Source organism: Nomascus leucogenys, chromosome 16, assembly GCF_006542625.1.
Source record: "Nomascus leucogenys isolate Asia chromosome 16, Asia_NLE_v1, whole genome shotgun sequence".
Taxonomy (NCBI): Eukaryota; Metazoa; Chordata; class Mammalia; order Primates; family Hylobatidae; genus Nomascus; species Nomascus leucogenys.
The window spans coordinates 85,959,165-85,979,646 of NC_044396.1; the positions used below are offsets into that span (position 1 = coordinate 85,959,165).

At 41.5% G+C, this 20,482-nt stretch overlaps 1 long non-coding RNA gene across 1 annotated transcript; it reads left to right on the top strand.

Moving 5' to 3' along the window:
• The first annotated feature begins 4,213 nt into the window (after positions 1-4,213).
• On the top strand, positions 4,214-20,203 carry LOC105739978. Its single transcript, XR_001115979.1, has 4 exons — positions 4,214-4,245; positions 15,409-15,541; positions 15,891-16,068; positions 19,979-20,203. It is a non-coding gene; the product is annotated as an uncharacterized LOC105739978 (long non-coding RNA).
• Positions 20,204-20,482: the final 279 nt, after the last annotated feature.

A 20,482-nucleotide genomic window follows, 5' to 3' on the forward strand; every position in this document is an offset into this window, starting at 1 on the left:
CTCATGGTGTCCTGGCTTCTAAGGATTTTGTTGGCGAGAAGGGATGACCAGGCACCCTGTTCATCTGCATGAACAAAGCCTGCAACACAGGTGTTGATAAGGAGTAAACAACACTGAACAAGCTGCTTGTCCACACACAAATTTTGAACTAACATGACTGGCCAGATGCACTGAAAAGAGAATTGAGACACTGAACTCAGAGCACATGGAGAAAAAGAGAGGGAGAAAGATTTAATTTTGTCTAACTGCTCTTGTATGTTTCCTCAATTTTGTCTTGAAAGGAGGTAAGGAGAATATACTCTCAACTCACCTTTAAGCCACATCATACTACCAAGAAACGAAATCTCAAACCAACCACTCCTCCGTCTCCTGCCTTCTTCCCTGTGTGCCCCTTGGATGATATCTATGAAATCAATGGACTGAGTGTGGGGACTGGTGTTTTGCACACTGACTTAAGACATTCTTCTTAGGGAAATGTGATCCTTTTTTTTATATAGAGAGATATAAAAATGCATATGAATAGGCAATTTTATTGCTTGATTTGAGCATTAAATTTTATTAGCGCAGTGGGTGTGTTTTGTCATATCCATTATTGTCTGTTAACAGTGAGGATAAGAGTGTTGTTCTAGCTTGCATGAAGAGGGACATTCAGAACAGTGTTTTAGGTGAGCTCCCTGCAATATTGCACCAGTTTTCCAAAGCACCAGTCTCATGAGTCACAAGTTATTTGATGCTCTGTCTATTTCTGCAAGCATTACAGGACAGTTGTCTCCTTGTGGGCAAGGAGTACTTGTTAACTCTTTACCTGGCATGTGCCTGGTGTACAGTTGGTGCTCAGTAACTATCTTGATTTCCATTTCCTTCTTTTGATTGTAATTGCAATGTTCTCCTCTCTGTCCTGTGCTGCCCTTAGAGATAGATCAGGCTTTTTGTGCTTCCTCCAAAGCTCGTGCTTTATCATTCACCAAACCATCCTTCTCTGTGCCCAGGATAATGTGTCCAAGGATGGCGTGCGGCCTTGCTGATGCAGCATTCCTTGGAGAGGCTGTCTCCTGTCCAAGGCCCTGTGAGAGCAGAGGCCGGCAGGGTCCCATCTTGCCACAATTGATCTCTGTGTGATCTGCTCAGGAAATGAATTGGCAGGCAGGTTGGGAAATGTTGCAAAATGAATAGTCACTTATAAGGGATCAGGAGTTGGAGCCAGAGCCCAAGAGAAACTTACTACCAAACACTAAGACTTAGTGAGAGGTTCCCCAGGATGCTAACTTCTGTGCTGAGAGCTCTTGTTAAGCTATTTAAGCCCCTGCAAGAGAGATGTCTGCAATCATAGAAGAAATGAAGAGTAGTCCTGAGTCATGGCAGGAGAAGACCCTGGAGCAAGGCGAACCTGAGTTAAGATCTGCCCCCTCCACTTACTAGGAAGGCTTCGAACAGGCTGCTTAAGGTCTCTGAGACTCAGCCTCCATAAAATGGGTCCAGAACACCTTTTTCTGTGAGAGGTACATAAATTAGTAGGGATCCGGTGGTGAATAAATAATCTGTTGAATGAATCATTTAATATAAATCACCTTCCCAGTGCCTAGTTCCTCCTTTATGCTTTTAATGAGTGAATAAAGAATATATTTTTCCTACCATAATGCATGATATATAGTCTATTTTTAAAAATAAAAAGTTAGCTCTTTCCCCCACTAAAATTTCACCCCCTTCAACTTCTTTTCTTTCGTGATTTGTAATTTCTGGCCCAGAGAAAGGAAATGATATTGTGAAGGTCACAGAGAGCAAGCAAGTCAGAACTCGGTCTACTGCCCCTCACCCCAACTCCTTTTCTCTATCTGGCACCTTGAGTTTTCTTTTCTAAGTAATTTACTACCGTGTATTGAATTTATATGGCTTTTGTCTGTCTGGGAACACCTTGAGGGCAGAGATTCTCTTATTCATCTCACATGTTGTAGCACAGAGCAAAGTTGTATTTAAAAAACAGAAGGAAAGAAGGAAGGAAGGAAGGAATGAAGGAAGAAAGGGAGGGAGGGAGGAAGGGAGGGAGGAAGGAAGGAAGGAAAGAAGGAAGGGAGTAAGAAAGGAAGGGAGTAAGAAAGGAAGGAAAAAATAAAGGAAGGAAGGGAGAGAGGGAGGGAAAGAAAATGGCCCAAAAGAAATGCAATACCGGCCTCCATTGATGGAAATGAGTCACAGGAAAACAAAAACCAACTGGAAGAGCTCCTGATGGCCAAAGCTGGAACAATATGAACAAGGAAATGAATGAATATTGGATTAAACCCAAAGTATAAAATATTCATGAGTACATGCTCACATAAATAAATAACTGAATTAATGAATGAGGAAAGTTTTCAAATAATTTATGTAGATATTCCATCCTCCAAGAAGAGAAACATAACTTTCTACTTCTTAGGTGTCAATCATACGTGGTAACTTTCTTCTAAAGAGAACAGTAAGGAAAGAGGGAAAAATAGCAACTTTTCAGTGAAGAAACCTGACAAACACTACCTCAACCAGGTGATCAAGGTTAAACATCAACAGTCATAAATCATGTTGATTATGTGTATCCTGATATGATGTGAAAAAAATGGCACTTCATCTCTTCCTCCCAAGAAGTCCAATCATCAGGAAAAAAATTCAGTAGTGGAACATCTTACAAACCATCCTCAAAACTGTTAAGGTCAGGCTGGGTGCAGTGGCTCATGCCTGTAATCCCAGCACTTTGGGAGGCTGAGGTGGGTGGATCACCTGAGGTCAAGAGTTCAAGACCAGCCTGGCCAACATGGTAAAACCCAGTCTCTACTAAAAATACAAAATTAGCCTGGTGTTATGGTGGTCACGTGTAATCCCAGTTACTTGGGAAGGTGAGGCAGAAGAATCGTTTGTACCTGGGCGGCAGAGGTTGCAGTGAGCCAAGATTGCATGACTGCACTCCAGCCTGGGTGACAAGAGCAAAACTCCATCAAAAAAAACCACAAAAACAGACAAAACAAAACAAAACAAAACAAAAATTCAAGTTCAAGAAAAACAAGTTAAGTCTGAGAAAGAGCCAAGTAGAACCTTAAAGAGACATGACAAGTAAACGTAACGGGGTATCCTGAATGAATGCTGGAACAGAAAGAGAACATTAGGTTAAAACTAAGGAAATCCGAATAAACTGTGGACTCCAGTTGGCAATATGGTATCAATATCACTTTATTAATTGTAACAAATGTATCACGCTAACGTAAGATATTAAAAATAGAGGAAATGGGTGTGGAGTAAGTGGAAATCTGTAATATTTTCTCAAGTTTTCTGTAAATATAAACTGTTTCAAAGTATGACATCTATTAGAAGAATAAGAAAGTGGGACAGTTATCAAACATCAGCCTATAGCAATGTCTTGAACTTCCTTATTTGGACCTTGATTCACAACAAAGAAACAACACCAATGAGAGAGTGAGAGAGACAGAGAGAAAGAGAAAGGGGGAGGGAGAGAGAGGAGAGGGAGAGACAGAGAGAGAAGGGGGAGGAGAGTGAGAAAGAGACAAAAAGAGAGAAAAAGAGAGACTGGGGAAAGAGAGAGGGAAGGGGGAGAGAGAGAGGGAAGGGGGAGAGAGGAGAAGGGGGAGAGAGGAGACAGGGAGGAGAGGAGAGGAGTAAAAAAAAGAGAGAGAGAGAGATTGAGAACCAGGACTCAAACCCAGGGCTGCACCTTTAAGTACGACTATACTTATAACCTGTGAAAAGCAAAGTATTTTTGTTTCTTCTACTGATTTTCCCTTCTCATGGAAGATTATTCCCAGAGCTTAGTTTAAGTCGCAAATTCCAGTTTAGCCTTAATCTTTCAGGTTTGAGAGACTCATCTCCCTTCACCCCAAGCCTAGCTCATAGTAGTGATTTTTATTCTGAAGAGGGAAATCAACTAACAAACAGAATAAGTGAGGACAATATCCAGATATTAGCTCCTCCTCATCAGCCACAGAAGTTTGTGTCTACTCTCTAGCTCCACCTACTGGACCTTGTGTAAATCACCTGAATAAATGCACAAGCGCTCACTGCAAGACCCCATGCTATGCAAGGCACTGAGGGAAAGGAAGCAACATGTATTTTTTCAGGCACTGCTAGGACTAAAAGAAACTTTTAAGGTGAATCTCCTCTTTTACTGAAGAGAAAACTAAGTGCTAGATGCATTGGGCATTTGCTGCATGTGGAGTCAAACTGGCCAGAGTTTTACGGTCCTGCCACTTCCTGATAACGGCACCTCAGGTAAGTCACTGACTCTCTTTGGAATTCGGCTTCCTCCTCTGTAAAATGAGGATAACAAACCTATACTCTGTGGTTGTTGCTATTGTCGTTTTTTATTTTTATTACTTAATTATTTACCTTTAATATGAGGGCAAAGATATTTTTGGTAGATATTTCTTGATGGATACTTGAACTTATAACTGTCTTTCTTTTGGTCCCCCTACACACACATGCGCACACACACATTCACACATATACATCATCCTTCCCTTGGGAGTTTTGGAGAATGGACAGACAGCAAGACTTGAGTTGGACCATTTCAGTCTAGGCTGGGGCAGGTAAGGAGGAAAAAAGGTGAAAGAAAGACAGCTGGAACCAGTAAGATTAGCAAAAGTGAACATCTGGCTCCATCTCACTGTCACGTTGCATGAAACCCATTATATATTCATGCATTCAAAAATATTGACTTCATACCTTCTATGTGGGTGATCTCTGCCCTCATGCCACAGCATCACCAGCTATTAGACTTTCATTGCAAAGAAATTCCTGTAAGAATGGTTTTTGGTTTCTCTAGTAATATTCTCAAAATGTGAGTGATTGTCTGGCAATCAGTATCTGATCAACTGAGAAGGTCAATCTTTAGGCAAACATGGGCCGTCAGGCTACTATTGCTTCAAATCTGTAGTTATCAAGATCCTAACTAACTCCCCTAACCCCACAGCTCATGGGCAGCAACTTTCAAACTAGTAACAACAAATATGAATGTAGCTTTTTTTCCAGGGATCAGATGTTCTGCCCAACAGATGCCCTCATTCTGGTCTTTCTCTTAGTTACATTCCAGCCACTGTCACCTGATGGTAGGACATAAGGATTTCTACATTGTAGAAGCTCAGTTTATATCTGTTGAATGAGTGAATGAATGAATGAATGAGTGAATAAATGTTAGTCTCTACATAATGAAATGGTTGTAAATTAACAGCAAGAGACAGGTCGCCTCTCCACTAGTCAAATGGAGATTTTGACTTGAAGATCAGAACTTGGGGTTATACTAACACCAGGAAAACTTCACCCGTTTGCTTGTAAATGAAGCACAGAGACAGCCTCAGTTTCTTATGACTCAGTACATGACACCCAGTTTACTGTTGATTGCATACCTTTTAAAGGTCATATTGCAATTTTTACCAATATACTTGCTTATATTCTTAGTTAGATTGTGAACTACTTTTGAAAGAAAAATCCTCAGAACGTGTTCTCAAACTAAGGCACAGGGGTCCTTACCCATCACTCTGGCTCTTGCTTCGACCCTCATTCATTAACTTTTACCTGCTGAGAGTTCACTGTGAGCCAGGCATTGTGCTAGGCTCTTTGAAATAAGGTTCTACGCCTTTTATCGCAACATTTGTTTTCCTCTCATTCCTTCATGAAGTCATTGCAATTTGTGTCTTTATCCTCCTACCAACATAAATGTGTCTGATAAGGCAGTGGTTCCCAACCTTTTTGGCACCCAAGACCGGTTTTGTGGAAGACAATTTTTCCACATATTGTAGTATGTGGGATGGTTTCGAGATGAAACTGTTCCACCTCAGATCATCAGGCTTTAGTTAGATTCTCATAAGGAGCAAGCAACCTAGATCCCTCAAATACACCCTCTCACAATAAGATCCATGCTCCTATGAGAATCTAATGTCGCCACTAATCTGACAGGAGGCAGAGCTCAGGGGTAATACTTGCTTGCCTGCCGTTCATGTCCTGCTGTATGGCCCAGTTCCTAGCAGGCCATGGACCAGTACTGGTCCGTGGCCTGGGGGCTGGGGACTCCTATAACAAGGGAAACCATTGACCACTTTGTTGCAAAACCTAAGAAACACATCTCTTTATTACTCTATCAGACTTCTCTGTGGTATCCAATTCCATTTACCATTCCATTCTCATAGAAAGTCCTTACTTTTAGCCAGGAGCAGTGGCTCACCCCTGTAATCCCAGCACTTTGGGAGGCTGAGGCGGATGGATCACCTGAGGTTGGGAGTTCTAGACCAGCCTGACCAACATGGAGAAACCTTGTCTCTACTAAAAATACAAAATTAGCTGGGCATGGTGGCGCATGCCTGTAATCCCAGCTACTCGGGAGGCTGAGGTGGGAGAATAGCTTGAACCCAGGAGGCAGAGGTTGCAGTGAGCTGAGATTGCGCCACTGCAATCCAGCCTGGGCAACAAGAGTGAAACTCCAAAAAAAAAAAAAAAAAAAAAACCTTTCTTTTTTCTGCTTTCCATGTCAATACTATCTTCTAGTCTTTTTCACTTTCTTTCTGGAGCTTTGAACCAACAGATCCACAGTATACTCTCAAGCATTGTAAGTTCAACATATCCGAAATTAAACACGTCATTACATTCCACTGAAAAAATGATACTGAGAATAAAGGGGTGTTTTCTGAATGAGGCACTGAGATTGGGTCGAAGTGCAGATGGTTGCATTCCAAAAAGATTTTGAGGTCAAAGATGATTCCACTACTCCAAAACTAAGTGGTCAATGCAAGGATCTAGATGCAAAATAGGAGAAGATGGCTGTGAAAACAGGAGCGCTGCAGCTGAGTGGGAGATGGATGGCAATATTAGAAAATTAAAATGCTGACATGGAGATGCTAATGAAGTAATTTTTAAGCTACTTTATATGGATGCATGAAGTTCATTTAAATGGGCAGGCTGTCTGCTTTAAAAGCCCAAGTCTTTTAAACTATGAGAGATTTCAGGCAGGGGAAAGTAATATATGGCCGATGAGAACGATATTAATGGAAACCCAATAGAGCCATCCTTGAAATGGGCCCTGCAAACTCTACAGTAAAGGGAGCTTAGAATTCTCAGTGCAGAGAAACAAACACATTGGTGACCACGTGCATGGCAGTCTTCTCTTTCTAAAGGAATTTGACTTCAAGTACAGAAGTCCTCACAGCCATATGCTGCAGACTTCCAACTGATAGAATCCAGGAAAAGAAAAATTGGCAAGAATTGTCTTACATGTTACATGCTTTTGCTTTAGAGGAATGAGAGGAGAGAAAGAAAGAGATAGAGCAAGAGAGAAAGAGAGAGAGATATGTGAAAAGGTTAATTAGCATTTAAACACACAGTTGTGTTTTCTATTTGGTCTGACTAGGAAAATAAATTATGTTCTTCAAAGCACAGGCTAGAAGGCTATAATTGATAATAGGCATGGTGAGTACAGCTTTGCCAATGTGGCACAAAAAAACAAGAGAATCAAATAGAAACAAGCAGAAGAGTTACCCCCAACCCAAAGCCTGGGGCTGAATGAGAAAGTGGAGAGGGGGCTGCAGAAGTGGAGAAGCTCGCTTTTTACTCTGGCCCTGCCACTTTCCTCAGGTCACCTTGGGCAGGTGACCTGGCTTTTCTGAACCCCGGGATTTTCAGTTACAAAATGATGGTAATAATGCTTTTTTCTCAGTGTGTTGTTAGGAGTTAATGAGATAGTGTTTGGGAGAAGGGCTGGCATGGTGTCAGGCACAAAGTGGTTATTCAGGAAGTGCTTGTCCCCAGTAACTGTTTGTTTAGTCTACTTTCATCTCCCCCGTCTCTGAATTTCTGTAATTTTATAAAAGCTCGGAGAAGCCCTTAATAAGATGGTGTCTCCTATTGTTCCTTAATTGTATCATGTTTAGGTTGCATCCTTGTCAATTCAATCCAATTTCATTCCATTTACTTTAGCTCAGTTAAAAAATATTTGTTAATAAGTGTGTTCCTAGAACAATGCTTGGGAATACAAAGATGAATAAGAAACAGTAAATGCCTTCAAAGACCTTAAGCGCATTGCGAGAAATAAGAAAAGTATTCAAGGGGCTCCAATCAGCATTTGGACACCCATTATTAATCAGTGGGGAGCTCCTACAAAGACGTGAATCAACACGTCCATCATCATTTTCACAGCAATCTCATGAAGCGGTGACTGTACAGATTGGGAAACTAAGACACAGATAAGGTAACTGACTTGCTCAAGGTCAAGACAAGAGGATGGGCCCTGAATCCACATCTGCTCGCCGGAGGCCCCTCTGTGCTTTGGTTTTCTCCAGGACTGCTGTACCACCCCTGCTCAGCCCAAGGCATCTCTTATCTTCCAGGGCTCAGTGGTGCCTGTGTGCTAAAGCCCAGTTATTTGCAACTCTTCATGCTAAACCCATGGGACGAAGACATACATAATATATCAAATATGCTCATTGCTAAAGACAATGGCATTGGGGTTCTCATCAAGAAGATTTCCTTTTTCCATGACCATCAGGGAAGCACCCTAATATAGTTTGCATAATTTGTCCTTGCCAACATATCACATTGAAATGTAATACCCAGTGCTGCAGCTGGGGCCTGGCTGGAGGTGTTTGAGTCATGGGGGCAGAGCCCTTATGACTTGGTGCTGTCCTTGCAGTAATGAGTGAGTTCTCACCAGATCTGGTTGTTGTAAAGTGTGACACTCCCCCCACCACACAGCTCTCTCTTGCTCCTGCTTTCACTATGTAACATGCCTGCTCCTGCTTCACCTTTTGCCATGAGTAAAAGCTCTGTGAGGCCTCCCCAGAAGTCAGCAGATACCAGAGTCATGCTTTTCTGTACAGCCTGCAGAACCGAACCAACAAAAGCCTTTTTCTTTATAAATGTCTTTCTTTCTTCTTTCTTTCTTTCTTTTTCTTTCTTTCTTTCTTCTTTCTTTCTTTCTTTTTCTTCCTTCCTTTCTTTCTCTCTCCTTCCTTCCTTCTTTCCTTCCTTCCTTCCTTCCTTCCTTCCTTCCTTCCTTCCTTTCTTTCTTTCTTTCTTTCTTTCTTTCTTTCTTTCTTTCTTTCTTTCTTTCTTTCTTTCTTTCTTTCTTTTCTTTTCTTTTCTTTCTTTCTTTTCTTTCTTTCTCAGAGTCTCACTGCTGCCCAGGCTGCAGTACAGTGGCACAATGATAACTCACCATAGCCTTCACCTCCTGGCCTCAAGCAACCCTCCCACCTCAGCCTCCCATGTAGCTGGAACTACCATAACCTGCTAATTTGGGTGTTTTTTTGGTAGAGACAGAAAAAATTTCCAGCCTCAGAAATTTTTTACAGCAATGCAAGAAATGAACTAACTCATATCCCAAAGGCAAGTCCCTCCCCATATAACACTCTATCTACAGTTTACATGTACCACCTCTTTTTTTGTTTTAATTCAATATTTAATATTGAATTTAATATTTTGTTATTAATATTAATTTTTTTGAAAAAAAATTAAAGTGGGTCTCAGCATTATCATATGTTACCAAGGTTAGTCTAGGAATACATTACAATTTACATTCACAAATCCATGCAAAAAAAGACTTTTCTGTCTTGCTCATCTCTGTATCATCAATGCCTAGAAGAGGGCACCTAACAGGAAGGTGCCGGATACTTACATTCACTGCAAGATGATTTCCATTCTTTCTGCTGTTAAACTTAATTTCCAATATTTACACTCAACTAATTATTTTTCTAACAAATTCTACATTTATTCTTTATCTCAATCATTCTCATAAGGCACATATTATCTCACTTTACTCATTAAACATCCCAGTATCTTCTTTGTTATTAATTTTAATTTCACCACCTGTAAAACACACAATAGCAATCATTACTAATTTCTTGAAGTCAATTGTTAAATATGCTTTCCACTATATTTACTACTTTCTGTGATCACCTGTATTTTCTCCATTCCGATCCATCCTCTTGCTGATTTTGTTTTTCAGTAAAGGCTAATGAGTAGTGAATTTTTTGTATTCCTACACGTCTTTATTTAACTCTCATATTAAATAATCGTTATGCTGAATACAGAGCTCTAGGCTACCATACAAGTGCTCAAAAATGGATGCCTACTATTTATTGTTTATATTAGATTGTTAATCATTTCTCCTCAGCACCTTCCCGATGATACACCATCTTTCATGACATCTGTTGTTGGGGACACAAGGTCTACTGAACGTATAATTGCCATCCCTTTATAGGTAACCTCTCCTTTTCCCTGATGACTTTGAATACTGCCATTTTCACTTTGATGCTCCAAGGCTTCTCTCTGAAAAGTCTAGTCAGGGGCTGCCTGTAATCTACCCTTTGGGCTTGCCACCTATGGGGTGCTGATGGGGCATCTCCTGGCACTCTTGTCTTGGGGCCGGAGCCATCAGTATCTGGTGTCAGCTCCTCATCCTCTCCTGACAGTGTGTCCCCAACACACGCACCTCCTTCCTTTCAGTCACGTGGAAAGATTCATGGTGGTTCCTCACATGCCAGGTTCTTTCACAGCTTCTCACCAGGGCCGGGGCTAGGGTGAGGCATGTGAGGCACCCAGGGTGCACGACTGAAGGAGGCTCTCAGTCCCATGCACTGGCGCTGCACTTGCACCACCCTGGAAGCTAAAGTCATCCTGAGTTAGCAAATAAGAAAACCGAAGCAGCCCGGCACAGTGGCTCCTGCCTGTAGACCCAGCTACTCAGGAGGCTGAGGCAGGAGGATTGCTTGAGCCCAGGAGTTCAAGACGAGCCTGGGAAACACACAAGACCTATTTCTTCCAAAAAAATTGGCTGGTTGTGGTAGTCTCAGCTACTTGAGAGGCTGAGGTGGGAGGGTTGCTTGAGCCCAGGAGGTGGAGGCTGCAGTGAGTTATGACTGTGACACTGTACTTCAGCCTGGGCAACATTGAGAGTGTCTCAAGAAAGAAAGAAAGAAATAGAAAGAGAGAAGGAAGGAAAGGAAGGGAAGGGAAAGGAAAAGAAAGGAAAGGAAAGGAAAGGAAAGGAAAGGAAAGGAAAGGAAAGGAAAGGAAAGGAAAGGAAAGGAAAGGAGAGAGGGAGGGAAAGAGAGAGGGAGGGAAGGATAGAGGAAGATAGGAAAGAGAGACAGAGAAAGAAAGAAAAGAGAGAGAAGGAGGGAGGAAAGAAAAGAAAAGAAAGAGAGAAAGAAAAGAAAAAAGAAAGAGAGAAAGAAAAGAAAGAAACCAAAGCAGAGGGAATTAAATACATTGCCCAAGAGTTGGTGGCTTATCAGAGACAAAACTTGGATTGAAGCTCTGATCAATCTGAAGCCAAAGTCATTCTTTCTAACAATCCTGGGCACAAATCATGATGCAGCTCCTGCAGTGAGATGGGGCTGGAACAACTGCCATACACAGGCAGAATGGGCATGGGATGCAAGAGGGCTCCTGGTTTGCCCACATGCAGGGTTCAGTAGCATGGAGGCATCATATTGCATTGCTCTGTTTTTAGCTACAGTTTGGGTTTCACTTCTGCATCAAAAAGTCCTTCTGGGGCTATAGACTTTCTGACGACTAGGAGGGGTTGGGTGTTGCTGCTCAGAGAGGCCCATGTCCTGCAGACTCGTGCTATGTCAACCTTTATTCAGGCTCTGAGCCTCTGTACCTCAGAGACCAAATTTGGCCATGGTTTTCAGAATCACAGATGGAAGCCAGTGTCTATCAGCAAGAAAGTGCTGTACATGGAGCTCTGGGCTAAATTCCAGCTCTTACACCACACGCACGTGTGCATACACACACACACACCACATAAGCACACACACACAGGGGCATTGAACAATATCCTATTGCAGACTTACAGAATAACCTGGAGGCATGACATTTCTTTCTTTTCTCAGAAAATCAAGTTTTTATTGAGTAGCTAGTATGTGCCAGGATCATTTGTGAGATATATATATATATATATATATATATATATATATATATATTCTGGGTGAATAAATACATCAAAGTGGGGTAGTATGAGAATCACAACACAATGCCATGCTCAGTAAAGCCTGGTATTTATTTTTACTCTCCTATCATCCCAAGACTGCCACAAGCCGAAGACCCTTACCCAAGCTGTTCCATCATACCTATCTCCCTACCACCGACTTTCAGTTTCTCCTTTCTCCCACTTCTTCCTTCCAGATTCATTGTATTAAAGTTCAGTTTTGATCATGTGATTCCCTTGCCCAAAAATACTTATTGATTCCCCTATTGCCTACTTGATTATGTACCAATTATCTGGCTTAACTCCCAAGTCCATCTATCTGGGAGATCTGTCCTTTAATTTTGACCTCTGAAAGCTCCATTGTGTTTACCTTCATGAGGCTCTTCCTAAACCCCCAGAGAACAATGTACAGCATAGCCTTCATGCTGGATCCAGCTAGCAGATTCATCCCTCAGTTCTTCTATTTACCAGCTGTGGGATCTTGGGTAAAGTGTCTGACAGCATCAGTTTCAGAATGGCATTGTGAGATGAGATGCATTGACTCAGCGTGAAGTCCTTATAACACTGCCTGGCACATGCTAAGTGCCCTGCAATATTTTTGTCCTTGCAATGAAGTCCTTGGGCACTCTGTTTATAATAGACTTATTTTTAGCTGTATGACTAACATTCTAGATAATTGCATATTTTTAAAAGTCTTCTCAACTCTTGGAGGATGGGCACAGTGTCGTGTTAATCCCCTCCAGTACCTACAACAGACATTAAACAAAAACCAATGAATGTCTGTGAAGTGGAATTACTTATCAAATGAACATCCAGAATGTATATGTTCAGCTCTGTTGGGTTGTGCCAATAGCCCATTTGGATGAGTCAGTCTTCTTTGTTAGCTGATTTATGCCACACTTGATTATAAACACTGCCCAAGAAGCCTACGTGACCTCCTATAGAAAATGAAGAATAAGTGGGAGAGGCCTGGTGTCCGAGGGTCCTATAACACTTATGCCAGACCAGTCTTCAGAGAGGGTAGAATCCACCCCCCAGGTGCAAACCTGGTGTCTGGGCTTGGAAATTTCCATAGTTGACTCAGGGTTTCATGGCTGCCTATAAGTAGATCTGAGTTCCCCTTCCATTCTGAAAGTTCTCACCCCAAATGGAGGAGTGAAGCAGCAGATTTCTGCTTTCTATAAGAATTCTAGAATACTACAAATTCTTTCACAATTCCTCTTGTAGATGATTTGGACATCACTTTCAAGTGGGACGGAAATCAGATATCCATCATGGCTCTGAGCTTGACATGTGGCCAGCTGGACCACCAGCCTTGTATTTCAATTCCAACTTCTCCATGTGGCTCCCAGCAGGGCTGGTAACTCTCTAGAAATGAGAGTTACATTTTCCTCACTAGACTATTTAAGGTTTCCCTCAGTCCCTTAGGAAATAGCAATAGAGTTGATGTCAGAACCATCTCCTTTGCTGTGAAGTTTATTGAAGTTATGCACAGTTACATCACCTGTGATGTAATAAATACCACCTCACCACATGGCATGTGTTGTCTTTTATTTTTAAAGTTTTATTTTTGACTTTTGTGAAGTGTAGATTAAAAGACCCCTTCAGTTAGTTCAAATCAAAACCATGCCAGTCCCCATATCTCATGCATTCCAAGTACCTACATGACTGCTGGTGGGCGTGTTGACTTGGACAGCTGTTTTGGAAATCAATGTGGTAATATTTGTCAAGACCCTTCAGGATCTCGATTACTTTATTTCAGTAATTTCACTTCTAAAAATTTACCCAGTGAAAAAAAGTAGAAATGTAGACAAAGACCTATATGTATGTAGGTATGCATTTTGAAGATGATCTTTCTGGTAAGAGCACAAAGTAGAAACAACCTATCTAACAATATTGTGTCATTAAAATGACAGTACATTAGAAGGCTAGGATATAATGCAGCCACTAAAAATGACATTTATAATGAATGTTTAATGATGAGGAGCAATGTCATGATGTGACATTAAGTGAAAATGCAGAATATAAAACGGTGTGTGGATCTCAACTGTGATATTTTACACATGCATTTGATTAAAATGTATTTTTTTCATAAAAGAACAAGAATTAATATATGATGGATCTAGGTCAATGGTTCTCAACTGGAGGTGATTTCGCCCCCTAGGGCAATGTCTGAGGACATTTTTGACTGTGATGCCTTAGAGGAGGGGAGACTGCTGGCCTTGATTTGTAGAGGCTGGAGATGATGTTAAACATCCTATGAATTGCAGGACAGCCCCCGACGGCAGAGAATTTTCCAGCCCAGCATACCAATGGTGCTGAGGTTAGCAAACTCTGTGTCTTCACCTCCTTTCAGACTTTTTCTAACATGAGTAAATTCCCTCATCTCTTGCTCCCTCTTTTCCTCTCTTTCTTTCTCTCTCTCTTCTCTTTCTAATATTTATTAAGGCCTTAGTATAGGCCAGGCACTGTCTTAAACATTTTACCACATATTAGCTAATGTTAATATACAACCACCTCATGAGGTAGGAACTGTTATTGTCATCCTAGGTGAGATAATCTTTCAAACTGTTTCGTGGTTTCAAAATAATTAATCAAGAGTGCTCAGTAGCACAGTGTCTGATACACGGATAAATACATACATACATATATGGGCATGTGTATGTATACACATGCACACAAGGAGTGTATATGTTACCTGTGTATATTATGGCAAGATTATAGAAATGACTAGTTTTGGATAACGGAATTGGAAAAAAGTTTTGTGTTTTTTCTTTATACTTTATATTTTTCTATATTCACACATTTCTATATTTCCACATTTTCTTCCATACATGTAATTTATTTTTGTTACCGAAACAACCTAATAGTATATTAGAGTCCCAGAGGGCTTAAGGACTCTCTGTGAGAAGAACAGTCCCTGTTACATGAGAAAGTTTAAAGACACTCTATTCCCATCAAGCCACATACTTCACTAAAATAGAGCACTGGATCACATTGTCAAAACAAAACTTCAACTTCCTCTGATTCAATGCAGTCAGCATTAGGGCCACAGATCCTGCTTGTAGCAATCAATTTGCTTGTTATATTTTGCTGCGGCTACCTCCCTTGGGATTAATCATTTCCTATTGATCTCATTATGCAACAGAAATCTTTTTCATTCATCCTTTGGATGACCCTTCTCATTTCCTCTCAGTCAAATAACACTCTAGTAGGGCAGACGTAGGGTTTTCAACTTTGTTTACATATCAGATTTATCTGGGGAGCCCTTAAGAAATAAAAATGACCCATCCCTATCTTGAGAGATTATGATTTGACTTCTCTGGAGCTGAGCACTATATTTTTAAACTTCCCAGAGCTTTTCATATGCAGCCAGGTTTGAGAATCACCACCCGAGCTGTAGTCATGCTTACAATTTTTGAACTGGCCCAAAGAGGAGGGAATTAACCTTTCAGATGCAGCCTCCATCAAGGAAGCTGCCTGCTGTTAGGGGAACAGGATACCTGCAGAGGCTCCGGTCCTGACAACGCCTTCAGCTCCACCTCCCACCAAAGACCTGTGTGGTGTCAGCAGCAGCCCCATTTGCAGGTGAGGAGAGAATTGAGCCCTGACTGTTGGGACCCTCTCCACCTAAAATGCAACCCCCTGAGGTGCTGAGGAACATACCAGAGCCTTCTTCCACTTGCCAGCCCTTCAGCTATTTACAGGTGGGCCTCACATCCCTCCACAGTCTTCTCTGCCCCCCCCCAGATAAACATTCCCAGTTTCTTCAACCATCTCTCAGGAGATAAATGTGCTCCTCACACATTCTGTTTCTCTTGGTTCCTGCTTTCTATCAAACAAGTTGTTTATAGCACCTGGCTGATCCTCACCATATGTTACTGCTCATTTCTGGAGTCTGAATAGTCTGGCTAATTATCATTTCTCCCATGGGCAGAACTTCCCAGAGCAGGTTATCTGCGATGGAAGCAGTGATGCAGCACCCACATGGCCCAGAGGAAGGGTTGTCAGCTGACAGCTCACAACTGGATCATGCTGGGGGATTTTTTCTTTCCCCTGGGAGAAAATGCATCTAATGACTGATTGAGATGGGGAACAGAAGCCTGGCGCTTTGCGTAAGTATGAAAGGTCTTTGAAGGGCCTTGTCAACTTCTGCACTCCCCATGGAATCAGCTGAGATCTCTGTTTTAACTGTATGGCAAGTTAACCTCGCCCTTTGCCCAATTCTGCTTCCTTTATCACTTAGGTTGCTGATCCTGACAGTGCACCACGATAAACCTTCTGCATAGATATTTTCATCTCGGGGCCTGTTTCCCAGAGAGCCCAACCTAAAGACATCTGCTGTAAATGCAAAATGAGCCTGTGAATTAACTGCCTTGAGTCAGATAGTTAGAACTCATGGTTGGCCATAACTTTCTTTAGGAAAAAACAGCCTAGGGACAAGGATAGAGCTGTTTCCTTTACACAGGGGTGATAGGAAGGCCTGTCTCCATGATCATACCAGAATAAAATGCTTTTGAATTCCTTTGCCACCCTGGCTCCCTTCTCTGCTTCAGTTTTGGTGGTTTCAAAGGTCTTATATAGGACTAGAAACTTCAGACAGGATCTGGATAGTGGAGAATGGAGATGGAACCTCACACTATAAATAATTGCCACTAATTTATGTACTATTCTAGCTTCAATAGCTACAGTCCTGTGTTTATTAGCCTAAATATGACCTAAAGTTGTGGGGTAATCTTGGCTAGCCTTGTTTCTCTGACTGTATCTCCTGACATAATCCTGTGTTGCGCCCATTGCTATAGCTTGTATAATCTATTTACTTTAGTATAGCCAGCATATGCGATAGCTGTAGTATAGGTTGTCCTCTCTGTAACTGAAGTTGCCAACTGGCTTGAACCTCTTTGTCTTTTCACCAGCTGTTTCCCCTGCCCACTTCAGTCAGCCTGAACAACTTCTGTATTTCCTTGAAACCTCAACTCACTCATCATCTTCTTCTACATTCTTAGCACCTTTGCTGACCTCTTTAAGCTAGATGGGTCATCTCCACTTTGTGCTCTCACCCTAGTTGCCCTGGAGACCTCCATCACAGCACTTGCCATTTTTCTTTGCAGGACCCTATCCTTCAGGGCACTGGTCACATCTCATCCACCTTTGTACCTCTAGCGGCTAGCACAGTGCCTAGGACATAGAGAGTGGAATTAGAGTAAACTAAACTCAGATTTTATAGTTCTAATTTTGAGACTTTCAGCCTATTAGAGAGGTATCAGTTCTGCCAACCTACCACATTGCCTTGTGATACATTAGGCAAATTTGCAAGTAATTTCAAAGTTTCCACTTGTGATTGACCTAACTCCTCCCTAAAACCCACAGGAGGGACGTGTGAAATGGGCTTGATGTTTACAATGACAAAACTAGACATGCAAGTTGCTTCTGTTTGTTTTGATTCAGAACTATTTCAGCACAGAGCGTTGGATTAAGAGGGATGCCTGAGGGAGGTGAAGCATGTGATCATCCTGACTTTACATTTGGGGCTACTCTTGAATCATGGCTTAGGAAAGGAGAATCCAAGCAGAGCCCAGCAGGTTTGCTAAGCTGAGGAGGCAGAAATCAGAGTTTAAAGTTTACAAAGTTTCAGGATAACAGAGAGAACAGAGCTACATAAAAGAGCAGCTCCAGAAATTTATGTATCGGTCCCCTTAAGGCACTGGATGGAATTAAAATATACATGTTTAGGGCAAGACTAGCCAACCTTTGGCAAAAACAGCTTCTGGAGAGCTATGAGATGAACAGAAATCGCTAATGATACACAGTGCTGAGAAATATAGGTGTTCCAATCATCCAGCATGGAGAGAAGACCTCAACTGAGACCCAGAAAGGCCACATCTGAGAAGCAGTGTTCCTCTCATCCTAAAGTAAGAGTACTCTAGAACCACTCTAGCAAAGCTTAACAACAAGCCTTAAAAGATCAATCTAATCTTCCAGCAAATTAACTGCCCGCAATAACAAAACTTAGCATTCTCTGAAGAAAAACAGCAAAATGCAGACTCTCAATGTAGCATCACAATGTCTAGAATACAATAAAAATTTATAGACAAACATAGAAGTAGGAAAATGCAATCTATGCAAACATAGCTGATGAAAACTGATCCTAAGATGACTCAGATGTTGGGTCAAGAATTTTAAAGCAGCTTTATATATATGTTCAAGTACATAAAGGAAAATGTAGTGATAATAAATTAACAGATGTGGAATCTTAACAGAGAAATGTAAATTATAAAAAGAAACCAAATTAAAATTTTAGAACTATAAAGTACAATATCTGATGAAAAACATTAACTGATGGGCTTAACAAACAATTGGAGACAACAGAAGAAAGGACTAATAATCTTTCACAAATTAATAGAAATTTTCCAGCAGAAAACAGCTGGCAGAATGTCAGTATCTGGTAAAACTAATATTTATTTTAATATTAGTTTTGCCTTAAAACATTTCTCTCTCTCTCTCTCTCTCTCTCCACTCATTTCTCTCTTTTTCTTTCTATTTCACAACGATAACTCCAATTTTAATTTAGCACCATAGGGCTGATTCTAGTTTTCTCTTTCCTGTATTTGTCACTCCCTTCTCTGATGGTGCAAAATCTAGGTCCCATTTTCTTTAATACCATTACTTATTGGATCAATCCTCTACATATGTTTCAATCATATATGCCCCACACCATCACCACCCTCTCTCTTGTGCAGGTGCCCTCCTCACTCTGCTTAGGCTCTGAAAGCCCATGCCAAACCACTGCCCTCTGTGGACACTCCCCTTAACATTCTCTAGCTTAGCTGCCTCATTGTGTTTCCTCCCCAACCCTTGCAAGTGGAAGACTCAACATTCATTATTAGACCACTTGGATTTATGAAACATGCCAGACTCACTTGTATTTCTGCCCATCCTCAAATTTTCATGCCCTTTGCATGGAATATCCTCTCTGACATGACCAATGGGCAAAGTCCTCTTTTTAAATTTGAGTTTAAATATTTTCTAATCTTCAAAGCCTTCTTCTGTGCCAGAGATGTTTGCAATGCTCCTTTATCCTAGTCTTGATCTTGCATGCCCCTCCACTGCCCAGGTATTTCCAGACCCTTGTGTACCCTGGTGCACTCTGAATTCCTTGCAGGGTGAGCATCATCAACTTCTCACACATCAAAGATGCCTGATGGTGTGGCCACTGAAACCCCTATTGCAGCAGCACCAGGGAGGTGAGAATGGCTGTGTATTCAGAACAATGTGTGCAGTTAATACACCAGCTTCAAGCATGTTTTGGGGCACCTGCATATCTATCTCTCATGCCTTCCGCTCTACTGCGATGGGTCAGATTCCACCCCCTGCTGCTTCAGCTGGAGGATCCTAAGAAATTCAAGATCATTTTACTCCTTCATTGTTTTTCAGGCTTTGGACAAAGTCTGCTGCCCACAGTGCAGTTTTTGTCCTACCAAATAACTTGGGAATAGTTCTGTCTTCACAGTTAAATGAATATGAACCTTTGAAATCCATAAAATAAATAGAATGAAAATTTAGCCCATCAGATTTGGCAGCTTCACAAAACTTATCTAAACCTTCTTGTGCCTCTTGGATTCCAGTTTCCAGCCTGAGGCGGGGAATGAGAGACATGCTGATGTATTTAATACTCATGAGAACCACTCCAATGTTGGAAAGGGAACCCCAAGAGAAAGGTTTCATGAAGAAATAGGAGGTGAGAAGGGACTTCTTTCTGCCCTGAACATAACACACAGAAGGAGGCTGGTTTTTAGTTTGGGGCTAGTCTGCATTTCTTCATGGAGCAAAGTAAAGAAAGAGATTTGGGTTGCAGGATTCAGGATTCCCTGAAAGATAAGAGTGAAACACTCCCTCTCCCCACCTAAGCCGCCACCATCTCGGGGCAGCCGCCATCAGATCTCTCTGGGATCCTGAGGGGCCTCTCACCTGGCCTGCCTGATTTGAGTGTCTCTCCACTTTGGTCAGATAACTTGTCTCTTTCAGGTATCTGGGCTGCTGACCCAATAAAATGGAGCCGCTGTGACCTGCTGTCAGGGCTTTCACAACTGGTCCCGCATGATGACCCTGCCTGACAACCCCAACTTGGCTTCAGCCTTCCTCTTGCTGGATGACTTCAGCAAGTCAGACACTCTCCATGCATCTGCCTTCTTGTTTATAAAACAAAGACAGGATTATTGTGAGAATCAAAGAAAATAATGGATATAAGCATTTGTTGATTGTCAAGTGCTAAAAAAGTTGTTATAGTTATTGTCATTATTACAAGAACTCAATGAGACATGTTAAAATGAGTTTCTCAGTGGTTTGGATAGTTAAATATTATAAAAATTACTTGAGAGACATGTGGAGCCTCTTTGAGTGGATCATAAAATCAAAAACTGGGAAAGACTGTGGCAGTGATTAAATCTACCACCCCAAACCATGGCTTTATGATGACTATCAGTATCTTAGGGTTAAGTATATGTCTTTATCAGTTCTATGATATATGGA